General features: G+C 44.4%; 1 protein-coding gene across 1 annotated transcript in view; it reads left to right on the top strand.

Annotated features, from left to right (window-relative positions):
* Positions 1 to 12,590, top strand: part of AGBL4 (AGBL carboxypeptidase 4) — a 2,019,815-nt gene that overhangs the window by 1,224,320 nt on the left and 782,905 nt on the right. The gene's annotated exons all lie outside the window — the stretch shown is intronic.

Raw genomic sequence — 12,590 nt, forward strand, 5'->3', positions numbered from 1 at the left:
TTCATATGGACATCAGCAAGGGAATAACAGGCCAATATGTGGTGGTGAGTGGAAGCCGAGTGGTGAGTGATGCCAACCAGTACCATGGCAAGACGTAAAATCCTGGCAGTGGGCCATCACATGGTTGAAAGTCATTACTATGGAAAGGAGGGCCCAGAGGTGTAACAAATATTTTAGATATTTGGAATAAAATGATCCTTTCCAAAAACATTTCACACTGCTTCTAATTTTATCTGGGTGAAGCAATTTTCACCAAACTTTTCCAATATCCTCCAGACACTTTGCTAGTTGACTGAAAACTGATACAAACTCAATCTGTATCTAGTGGCAGAGGGAATGGAGAATTATGGGCCAGAACTTACATACCCCCATTACATTATTATAGCCTCCAATTGTCCCACATTTAGAGTGACTGGACCCAAATCTCTCTGTCCCCTTTCTTCTACAATTGCCTTTCTTTGGCCTGATGTGAATAGACCTATATATATATAAAAAATTAACTTTTTAAAGTATAACTAAAGGCAGAGTTTTGGGTAGAGTGGAGAGGGATTAGAGCACCTGTTAATTATTATGAATGTCTGTGCCCCTGTTAGGAGATTTACCCTCTCTATTTGTCCTGTTTACCATTATTGAAAGTGAAAATAAAAGAAAATCCCACATTTTGGGTTGTCCCCTGAAAAGTAATAGAGGGGAAATCTTCTGGTGACCTGGGGGTCCCAAGGAATTCCCTTAAATTGCAGAGATTTTCTCTCACTTCCTGTTTGGTTTTGGGACAGGAAGTGAAGGGAAATCTCCCTCAATCTGCATTGAGGGGGCTGTGCACTGATAAAGGAGGGGTCTGCACTGAGGGGGGTCCTAACTGAGGGGGTGCACTGATAGAGGAGGGAGGGGGGTCTGCACTTATGGGGGGTGCACTGAGGGAGGGGGTGGTCTGCACTGAGGGGTGTGTACACTGATGAAGAAAGGAGGGGGGTCTGCGCTGATAGAGAGGGGCCTACACTGATGGAGAGAGGGGGTGTGCACTGATGGAGGGGGTCCACACTGATGAATGGGGGATCTATACTGATAGAGGGGGTCTGCACTGAGGGATGTAGGCACTGTGGCTTCCACATATATTTTCAGATGTGTGAAACTAAATACTTGAATGTACATAGCCTGGTCATATTTTCACTTTAAGGGCTCATTCACATGGGTGTAGAGAGACGTACACTGTGAAAAATTACCATATTTCTACGTCTGGGAATGACAGGTGTTTGCTTACGTCTGCTTGTATAAATCAATGACAGGATTCAGCTGTATACTGGTAAATGCAGATCTGAGTGCATACAGGTATGAATGGATGCCCCTAGATGCAGAAAATCGGTGTCCAGGGCAGTGGCGGCTGGTGCTCAAAATTTTTGGGGGGCGCAAACGAAAAAAAAAAATTGCAGCCTCACTGTGCCCATCAAATGCAGCCACTGTGCCATCAATTGTCACCACTGTGCCATGCCATCAAACACAGCCACTGTGCCATCAATTGTCACCACTGTGCCATGCCATCAAACGCAGCCACTGTGCCATCAATTGTCACCACTGTGCCATGCCATCAAACGCAGCCACTGTGCCATCAATTCGCACCACTGTGCCATGCCATCAAACGCAGCCACTGTGCCATCAATTGTCACCACTGTTCCATGCCATCAAACGCAGCCACTGTGCCATCAATTCGCACCACTGTGCCATGCCATCAAATGCAGTCACTGTGCCATGCCATCAAACACAGCCACTGTGCCATCAATTTGCACCACTGTGCCATGCCATTAAACGCAGCCACTGTGCCATGCCATCAAACACAGCCACTGTGCCCTTTAATTGTCACCACTGTGCCCTTTAATTGTCACCACTGTGCCCTTTAATTGTCCCCGCTGTGCCCATTGTCCCCACTGTGCCTATTGTAGCCACTGTTGATGTCACTGTGCCCTTTAATTGTCGCCACTGTGCCCATTCATGCCGCTGTGCCAATTGTCCCCATTGTCCCTATTGTCACCACTGTACCTATTGTCGCCACTGTTGATGTCACTGTGCCCTTTAATTGTCACCACTGTGCCCATTCATGCCGCTGTGCCAATTGTCCCCACTGTGCCTATTGTCGCCACTGTGCCCATTGATGTCACTGACTGTGCCCTTCGTCGCCAACTCGCCGCTGTGCCCTGTAAAGTGCCCCCCCCCCCCACCCGGCACTTACCTTTACTGGAGTCAGCCATCCACGTCCCTCAAAGTCTTCTACCGCCCTTGATGACTGACAGGCGTCTCAGCCAATCAGGTTACCGGTAGCCAGAACCGGCCAACCTGATTGGCTGAGACACCTGTCAGTCTTATCCAAGGAACGCACCCCGGTACGTTCCCTGGATAAGCATCCGGAAGGCTGAGGGCTGTACTCGGAAAGCCTATCAGAGCCGCTGGCTCTGATGGGCAATTCCGTACAGCCAACCAGCTGCCGTTATTCAGATGGCCGGACATGAGCGCCGACCATCTGAATAGAACAGCGGCAGCGGCGATAATAACATAGATTTGTGCAATGCATGAATCTATGTTATTAGACTCAGTGACGGTGAGAGCCAGAGGGGGCGGCGCTCCAGCACCCTCTATGGACGAACCGCCACTGGTCCAGGGTTGTACAACCATATTTACCGGTATATACTCAGATCTGTGTCTACCAGCATACAGCCATGTCCTGTCATTGACCTGTACAGGCAATTGTATGTAAACAGCTGTCACTCTTGGATAGTGGTCTCTAAACTGCAGCCCGCGGGTCTAATGTGCCTACCTTTATACGCCCCTTTTGGCACTAGTCCTACCACTGGTATGAGGCACTAATCCTTCCACTATCACCAATGGTGAGGCAACATTCCTCCTATTGACACCAACATTGGGGCAAAATTCCTACCAGTGATAAGGCATAATTCCTTCCACTAATACCAATGATGGGGCACTATTCCTTCTCCATTTTTACTCCCAAAGACCACCACGATCAACTGCCACTGATGTTGGGGCATTTTCTACTCTTACTGGTTACAGTCCCCAAAGTCTGAAGAAAAGTAAACAGGCCCTTTGTTTAGAAAGTTTGGTGAGCCCTGCTCTTGGATACAGAAACATTTTTTGTTTTTAATACAGTGTATGGCTCTCTGATTCAATGAGCCCTAATGGTGCGTAGAAAACCATGTTTTTTTTCTGACGGAACTTGTGTTGCATACACACAGTCACACAAATCTTGTCGAAAATTTAGACCGTCAAGAACGCAGTGACATACAAGATGTACGAGGGGCAGAGATCAATGAAGTTCAATAGACAGTTCGGCTCTTCTGCTTGATTCTGAGCATGCGTGTTTTTTTGCACGTCGGAATTGCATTTTCTGTCGGAAAAATAGAGAACCTGCTCTCAATCTTTTGTTGGCGGAATTTTGGCGGAATTTTCGACAGCAAAAGTCTGATGGAGCATACACACGGTCGGAATTTCCATCCAAAAGCTCATATCAGACTTTTCTTGTAGGAATTTACGATCGTGTGTACGCGCAATAATGCCGCGTACACACGATCATTTTTCGGCATGAAAGAAAACGTTGTTTTTCAGCATGTCCAAAAAACAACGTTTTTCCAACTTCATCATTAAAAACGGCGTTGCCCACACACCATCGTTTTTAAAAAATGATGAACAAAGCATGGTGACGTACAACACATACGACGGCACTCTAAAGGGAAAGTTCTATTCGCCTTTGGGCTGCTTTAGCTAATTCCTTGTTAGTAAAAGACAATTCGCGCTTTTTTGTCTGTTACAGCGTGATGAATGTGCTTACTCCATTATGAATGATAGTTTTACCAGAACGAGCGCTCCCATCTCATAACTTGCTTCTGAGCATGCGCAGGTTTAAAACGTCGTTTTAGCCCACACACGATCATTTTTTACAACCCGAAAAACTACATTTTTTAAAACGACGTTAAAAAATGCAGCATGTTCGAATTCTTTTTTTGTCGTTTTTCAGAAACTAAAAAACGATGTGCAGCCCACACACGATCATTTTAAATGACGTTTTTAAAAACGACGTTTTTTTTCATGCCGAAAAATGATCGTGTGTACGCTGCATGAGAGTCTTTTTTCAGTTGTCACCCATTTGTCCAGACTTGAATTTTTTTTTGGTATTTTTTTTTACATTTTGATATTGTTTCTGTGCATAAACACTCCAAAAAAACACAAGCAGCTCAAGCATTGCATGTGATGATCAAGCTGTCGCTGAGATAACTAGCGGGGGAGGGGGATATCAAGCACCTCTGGCTGTCAGACATGCACATTATCACACGCAGAGGTTTTTCATCATATCGGAAACCTCCACGTGAGCCTAACGCGTTCTTAGTGAGAAGAAAAGGTACCACATGTTCACCATTGTCGTCATTGGCCGAGCATTAAGATGGGCCATGGTAATGTGATGACCGATTCAAGGACAGCCATATATTTTCCCACCCATCATTCTCTCTGGGAGCTATCTGCCTGTCTGTGGGAATCAGTACAGTCCACGCTTACCACTGATTGCCCATTCTAGTCCCTGCAGAGGCATGCTATGGGCAAAAGCATAATTCCGATGAAAAAAAAACAACAACAAAAGGTGCACTTTTCATCTCCTCCGCTCTGCCTTTGATACACGCTTCTGAGCGCAGACAGCTTGATCCGCTTGAATTTTATTCTGGAGCTCGTGTCATTCATGTAACCTTTCTATGCAAAAACAAGGCGGTATGCAAACAAACAAAGAGCTCCCTGGGGAGCTGGCTTTAAATGAGGACGCCACCATGGTTATGTGAATGTACGAGCTGTCAGATCGTAGCTATTAACTGCCTGCATCTCCCTACCGCGTGCGTGTTAACCTGCCGGCAGACTGAGCACACAAACTCACAGGCAGCCTTAACACGTTTTATATACAGCAGATGTCTTGTAAATAGGCCTGCGATTTCTTCTTCATAAAAGCTATGTGTGCTTTAATATGCATTATTCATGCTGTGTTCTCAGAATATGTCCGCGGAATTGCGCAGACAATAGCACAAAATGGGCACCTTGAGCATTGCAAATGGACAAGAGACTTTATAAAACATAAAACAATTAGAAACACAGACTGCTAGTAGCATCTGATAAGCAGCAAATAGTGACCCAAAGGAAATGTGTGTTTGGATAAACATGTCTATCCTGCCGTTTGGCCGGGCCTTGGCTAGCTAAGATGGCTCGAGATGAGCAAAACTTTCAATATCTTTGGCTTAAGCCCCATACACACCATCAGTTTTCCTGATGGTTTTCTCTTCAGGTTTACCAAAACCATGTAGTACAAGGACCTTGCATTCAAATTGAAACACTTAAAGTGGAGTTCCACCCATAAATATAACATTACATCAGTAGTTTTAAAAAAATATCATTAGTCCTTTAAGAATTTTTTTTTTTTTTTCCGATGCCTTCAAAGTGTTGTTGCTAGGCGGAATAGTTAATCTTCCCACTTCCTGCACCTAGGTGCTTAAGCTTCCTAACCTACACCGCACAGACTCCTGGGAATGTAGTGGGTGTAACTTTCCAGGAGTCTGTGCACTCCCCAGTCTCAAAGAATCATGTGACTTGGACAGTACAGGTGCTGAAACCTGATCTGCAAGGCTGAAATCCAGGAAGTCATACAGTCTGGCTTCATGATGCCCACACTTAAGATGGCCCCAGTCAATTTCTATTTTATAAAGTGTCTAAATGCTGTAACAACCTAACAAAACGGACCTTAGTTTACAGACTAACTTTACTAGAATACATTAAGCTTGTGTATTACAGGGGTATTTATTAGTGCTGTCAAACGATTAAAATTTTTAATCGCGATTAATCGCATTAATGTCATAGTTAACTCACGATTAATCTATCTAATTTATGACGAATTTCCCCACAAATATCGCACAATTCTGCAAGTGATTATAATTTATTATCGCTGTTTTCTAGCTGATCTAAAACCATTTTTGACATAAAGGGACACTTTTGGACAATCTACAGTTTTTCAGGCAGAAAGAATAGTTTTTATTTTATAAAAGTACATGTAGGACACTGGGCAGACCACTAGGGACAAGGGGGGTGTGTATTTTTTACATACAGTACTGTAATCTATAAGATTACAGTATACTGTGTGTATTGTGTTTGTTTACTTTTTTGAATTTGGCGCCGTTCTCCGCTCCCGTGCGTCGTAACGTCGCAGGGAACGGAGATCGGCAGCACACAGGCACTGTGAATCGAGCGAGGACCCGCCGAGCGAGGAGGACCCGCCGAGCGAGGAGGACCCGCTCGATCACACAGCGGGGTGGCGTCGCTGGATCCAGGGACAAGGTGAGTAACTTGCCTGTGAATCCAGCGAGAAGGTAAGCCGCGCCGCTGCACACTCTGCACGTCCACCCCCGTTAATCGCGCGATAAAAATATTGACGGCGTTAACATGGGTTTGCGTTAACGCCGTTAATATCGCGTTTAACGCACAGCCCTAGTATTTATATATAAAAAGTGAAATTGTGGCCGGAACTCCGCTTTAAGGTTTGACCTCATATTAGATGGTTTTGGTAAACCTGAAGAGAAAACCATCAGGAAAACTGATAGTGTGTATGGGGCTTTACTGACAGTTCGCTATTTTTTTTTTTAAATCACGATTTAAAGAAATACTCTAAAATCAGCATGTTAACTTATAGCAAAACAAAATTGTTGTGCTTTAAAAAAGACTGAACATTTTGAAAATAGCATGTATTCCTTAGTTTCTGTTATAACATTTTGCAAATAAGTAATTTTTCTTCCTACATTTTGACTAGGGTTGTCCCGATACCACTTTTTTAGGACCGAGTACAAGTACCGATACTTTTTTTCATGTACTCGCCGATACCGATTACCGATACTTTTTTTTAAAATGCAGCCATGCGTCCCCAAAATGCAGCCATGTTTCCCCCCCAAATGCAGCCATGTGTCCCCAAAATGCAGCCATGTCTCCCCCCAAATGCAGCCTTGTGTCCCCAAAATGCAGCCATGTCTCCCCCCCAAATGCAGCCATGTGTCCCCAAAATGCAGCCATGTCTCCCCCTAAATGCCTAACATCTTAGCAACCTAACTAGTAGGGTGCTACGTATGCAAATATCACAATATCTTCAAGAGCAGATGTCAGTTTGTAAAAATGGGTTTTCCTAGGCAGTCTGCCTTAAATAACACCCATGAATGAAGCTGAGTCTCCATGATTGAAAGAACTGTAATCCAATGGATGAACAGGTCGGGTCAGGAACAGACCCTGAGAAAATGAGGCAGGCTTGACCTGACTAACTGCAGCTTCCAATGCACACTATGAGAAGCTCAGAATGTAAAGTGAAGTCGGAATAAGCCTTTTCAGTACAAGAGAGGAGCATGTGCAAGACTGAAGGAAAGGCTGGAGTTCAGCTTTAAATCAAACCGTGTATCTCGATACCAAGCACTTTCCTGTACTCAGAAGGCAGAATTAGGAAATACACCAGCGACACAGACATAAAGTACCAAAATAGCCTAAACGATGGCATAAGGGAATGATATCTTGATTATGCTGCCTTCATCTACGAAAACTTATTTAGAGCTGGATTTACGTCTTAAGTCGGTAGGCTTAGCGCTTTAACGCCTATTTTCCTGCACTGTTGATCCGAATATTCAGTAAATATATTTTTTGTTATCCCGACTGCCTTCCACTGTCGTTCATTTGGATGCCGCTTGTGATCAGAATGAACTTGTACTTCCAATCATACCTACTTGAGCCTATAAGACTTAATCCTCGCCCAAATCAAAAGCACCAAAGGAAAGCCAAGATACACCTCCAACCACTTAAAATTTCTGCTTGAGTTACTTTTCAATTACATCTGGTGGAGCAGAACCAAATTCATCCAGCTTTCTATTGATTGTATTACTCTCCATTAAGGTAAAAGGGAGATATCTATCATATTTTGTAACAACTTAACCACGCACAACAACAGAAGCCTCCGAGATCCATGCTCTTCTGTCACATTGCACAAAGAAGTACTTCACTTCCTCTGTGAGCCTTCAGTTCACTTATTGGCTTTTGTTTTCCCTTGTAAATAAGCTGCCGTAACAGCAGCTAATATCTCTCTATTTAAAGCGGGATTAAACCCAAAAGCTAACATTTAATATATTGCAGCTTGCCAATTCTTAGATATGATGGCTGCATTTGTTTCTTTTTTTAGGCTTTCTTTTCTTTTTTAATTTCAATAAGTTTTTATTGAGATTTTCAATAGGGTTACAGTAAATTCATAGCCATACAAATAACAAAAGCCCCTAGAGGCAGTTCATACCATTTTGTGGTTATAGCAGAAAAATACAAAGAAAACCATAACAATCAATTCCGGGGGGATAAATCAGATAATAGGACAGTCTAAAAAGCAGTCCAGTAAGGGTACAGAAGAGAACTAACAGACTTGTAGTATCAATACCCTATATTGAAGGGACCGGACCCAAGGGTGATCCGGGACCAAACCCTTGACACCCCACTTGGGAACCAGCTGTGCCAAGAGAAAGGTCCCAGACCCCCGCTCCCAACCCGCACCACTCTCACCAATGCGGGTAAGGTATATAAAACCCCCTAAGGGTAACAAGATGAGTACCCCCAGAAGAGAAAGAAAAAAGAACATTAATATCATAGAACCATAACCCCACAGAACTCGCTTAAGTAGGTAGTGAATAAGACTAAAACCAACAGGGATAGCAAAAGAGGTAAAGGAGGAAGAACAGAACAAAAGGAAGAAGAGGGAAGGGGGGTAAGGTGAGGAGGGGAAGCATAATGCCTAACACTAATTAAGAGATCATACAGGCCTATACAGATCCAGGGGTAAGAGGAATACCAACATAGTCAGCCCAGGGAACCCAAGTCTCAGGCTTTCTTTTCTTTATTTTCACCTAGTGAGCTGGTCTGTTTTGTATTTCAATAGAACAAGCTGCCCTGCAGATGTAGCAGTCACAGGGATGGGACAAACCATTACCTACTGACAGGGGTGCTTAGATCAATCAGTTTTATTTATTTATGTAAAACCTAGTACATCTAACACGCCCCTCCCATCCACCTTGCTTGTGTGGATGGGGAATCATTTCTTTATTTATTTTTTGATCACCAGGGCTCAAGTCCTGCGGGAACGCGTGGAAACGGAGTCCCTGCACTTTTTTCACAGCAGGAACGCAGTTCCCTTTGCAGGACTAGAGCAGCCGAGCCGTCCAAGCCAATCCTTCACTAAGCGGAGATGCCCAGCTCGAGTCACTGTCAGGGGCAGGCGAACCTTAGTAATCCTTTATGTTACTGGTCGCTTCCTGTATATGGATTCATCGGGTAGGGTGCGGGTATTCTGTCACTTCCTCAATGCCGCAATGTCTCCTAGGAGCTTTTGTCATTGTTCCCAGGAGACATTGCGGAGGTCTGCTGCGAGTTATCTATTTAGAAAGAACTTTCTTCTTTTTTCGAAAAAAATAACAAAACATGCGGTTTAGTAGCTATGCATATGAGCGTATCATTTTTTTTTTTTTTTTTTTTGGTGGGGGAGTGGATCTTGGGTGGGAGTTCCCACACTTTTTTCCCCAGGACTTGACCCCTGTTGATCACCCACCAATCCATCTATGGCCAACCTTAGCCTCTATTTGATCTGCAGTTGCCATGATGCTACAGATGTGATCAGTTATGAGATCAGCCATTTAATGGCTTGACATTTTGGTTGAGAGCACAAGCAGCTGTAATGCCGCGTACAGACGATCAGACATTCCGACAACAAAACTGTGGATTTTTTTCTGACGGATGTTGGCTCAAACTTGTCTTGCATACACACGGTCACACAAATGTTGTCGGAAATTCCGAACGCCAAGAACGCATCACGTACAACACATACGATGGCACTATTAAAGGGAAGTTCAATACCAGTCGTGTTAGTAGAAGTTTGATGAGAGACGATTTGCGCTTTTCAGCCTTGTGCTTTTCAGTCTGTTACAGCGTGACGAATGTGCTATCTCCATTATGAACGCTAGTTTTACCAATTTTTAGCATTCAGCACTGTTGCATTTTGAATGACAATTGCGCGGTCATGCTACACTGTACCCAAACTAAATTTTTATCATTTTGTACCCACAAATAGAGATTTCTTTTGGTGGTATTTGATCACCTCTGGGATTTTTATTTTCTGCAAAAAAAATTAAAAATTGACAGAAAATTTAGAAAAAAAAAGTATTTTTTTTGTTTCTGTTATAAAACATTGGAAATAAGTACATTTTCTCCTTCACTGATGGGCACTGATGGTACTGCACTGACGGGCACTGATAAGGTGGCACTGATGTGCACCGATGAGGTGGCACTGATGTGGTGGCATTGATGGGCACTAATATGCGACACTGATGGGCGGCACGGATGGGCACTGATAGGCGGCACGGATAGGCGGCATAGATGGGCATGGATAGGCGGCACGGATGGGCACAGATAAGCGGCACAGATGGGCACGGATAGGCGGCACGGATGGGCACAGATAGGCGGCATGGATGGGCACGGATAGGCGGCATGGATGGGCACTGATAGGCGGCATGGATGGGCACTGATAGGAAGGCATGGATGGGCACTGATAGGTGGCACGGATGGGCATAGATGGGCACTATCGTATGTGTTTTACTAATGGATGCCAATCAGTGCCAAACAATGCCTGCCAATCAGTGATGCCCATTGTGGGCACTGATTGGCATCCATTGCGGGCACTGATTGGCATCCATTTTTTGTGTCATTGTCATCCCTGGTGGTCTAGGGTGGCATACCTGTGTTTTTTTTTTGCATCCCTGGTGGATGATGTTATGCCGAGAAAAATAGATACCAAACATGTCATGCTTTGAAATTACTTGTGGAATGGCGACAAACTCCGGTACCTAAAAATCTCCATAGGTGAGGCTTTAAAAAAAAATAATAACGGTTACCAGGTTAGAGTTACAGAGGAGGTCTAGTGCCAGAATTATTGCTCTCGCTCTGACGCAGAGATACCTCACATGTGTGATTTGAACACCATTTACATATGCGAGCGTGACTTGCGTATGTGTATGCGTTTTTTTTGCTGTGCAAGCTCGCGGGGACAGGGGCACCTAAAAAAGATTTTTTTTTCTTATTTACTTTATTTTTTAAATGTTTTTTACATTGTGTTTTAAAAAATAAATAAACATCCCTTGCGACAGTAATAGGTGGTGACAGGTACACTTTTTGGAGAAATTGGAGGTCTAAAAGACCTCCAATCCCTCCTTTGCACTTCAAAGTATTTAGATCGCCAAAAACTGCAATTCTGAATACTTTATTTTTTTTAAACCAGCGCCATTGGCAGCCGAGTAAACCGGAAGTGACGTGCTTACATACAAAGGAATAGAACAAAGCCGTTTTTGCCAATCCATACCAGGCCCTTATCTGAGCATACAAGTAGGTCAGGAAAGGGGGGATGAGTAAGTGCCCCCTCCCCTCTTGAACCAAACCAGGCTACATGCCCTCAACATGGGGGGGTGCTTTGGAGCAGGGGGGTCCCCAAACTCCCCAAAGCACGTTGTCCACATGTTAAAGGGGACAAGGGCCTCTTCCCGACAACCCTGGGCGGTGGTTGCGGACATCTGCGGAAGGGGGGCCCCAAAACCCTGCCCTCTCGCGCGTGAATGTGTATGGGGTACATTGCATACCTACTCATTTACCAAAAGTGTGAAAAATAAAGAAAAACAGTAGATGGTCCGTTGTTAAGAAAAATAAATAAAAAAACCTCCAATGTAGATCCATAGTCCATCACGACACCTGTTGCACCACCGGACCCAGAAAAAAAAGAACCTCTGTCTGCGACAAAGGCAGGCAGCCTAATGCCTACTCTACCGAGTGATGTCATCAGCTCAGCATTCTCCGGTCGGTGACGTCACAAGGGGACGGGGTCAGCCACTGACATTATTGGCTGACTCTATCCCTTAGCTATTTAAGAAATGTTAGGTGGAGGAGTAGGCATTCGGCGGAAGCATTTGAGGAGGCCAGAGTTTTTTTTTTTTAGTTGGAGTAGCAGCGGACCGCATGATTGATGTTGGATCTCTCAGGGGATATTGTTTTTTATTTTTTAATAAAGGAATTGTCAAAAACTTGTCTACTGTCTTTATTTACCTTTCATACTTTTTTTTTTGTAAATGGGTAGGCCATACTCATGGGGGGTATCTGGGGGCTTCCAGATTTTGATAAGACCCCTTCCCTACAGCCCAGGGTTGTGGGGAAGGGGCCTTTGTCCCCCCCAACATGGGGACAAGATGCTTTGGTGCCTCCCCCAAAGCACCCACCCCATGTTGAAGGCATGTGGCCTGGTATGGTTCAGGAGGTTGAGGTTCCTGGCCTGCTGGGCTGCATGCTCGTATAAGGGTCCAGTATGTATTTTGGGGGGACCCCACACAGTTTTTTTTATACATTTTGGCATGAAGTTTCCCTTAGAATTCACACCAGACCCAAAAGGGCCTGGTATGGACTGGGGGGGGACCCCACGCCGTTCTTTTTACAGAGTTTTATATTGCTTGCATTGTTTT

This window comes from Rana temporaria, chromosome 7 (assembly GCF_905171775.1).
Source record: "Rana temporaria chromosome 7, aRanTem1.1, whole genome shotgun sequence".
In the NCBI taxonomy this organism is placed as follows: domain Eukaryota; kingdom Metazoa; phylum Chordata; class Amphibia; order Anura; family Ranidae; genus Rana; species Rana temporaria.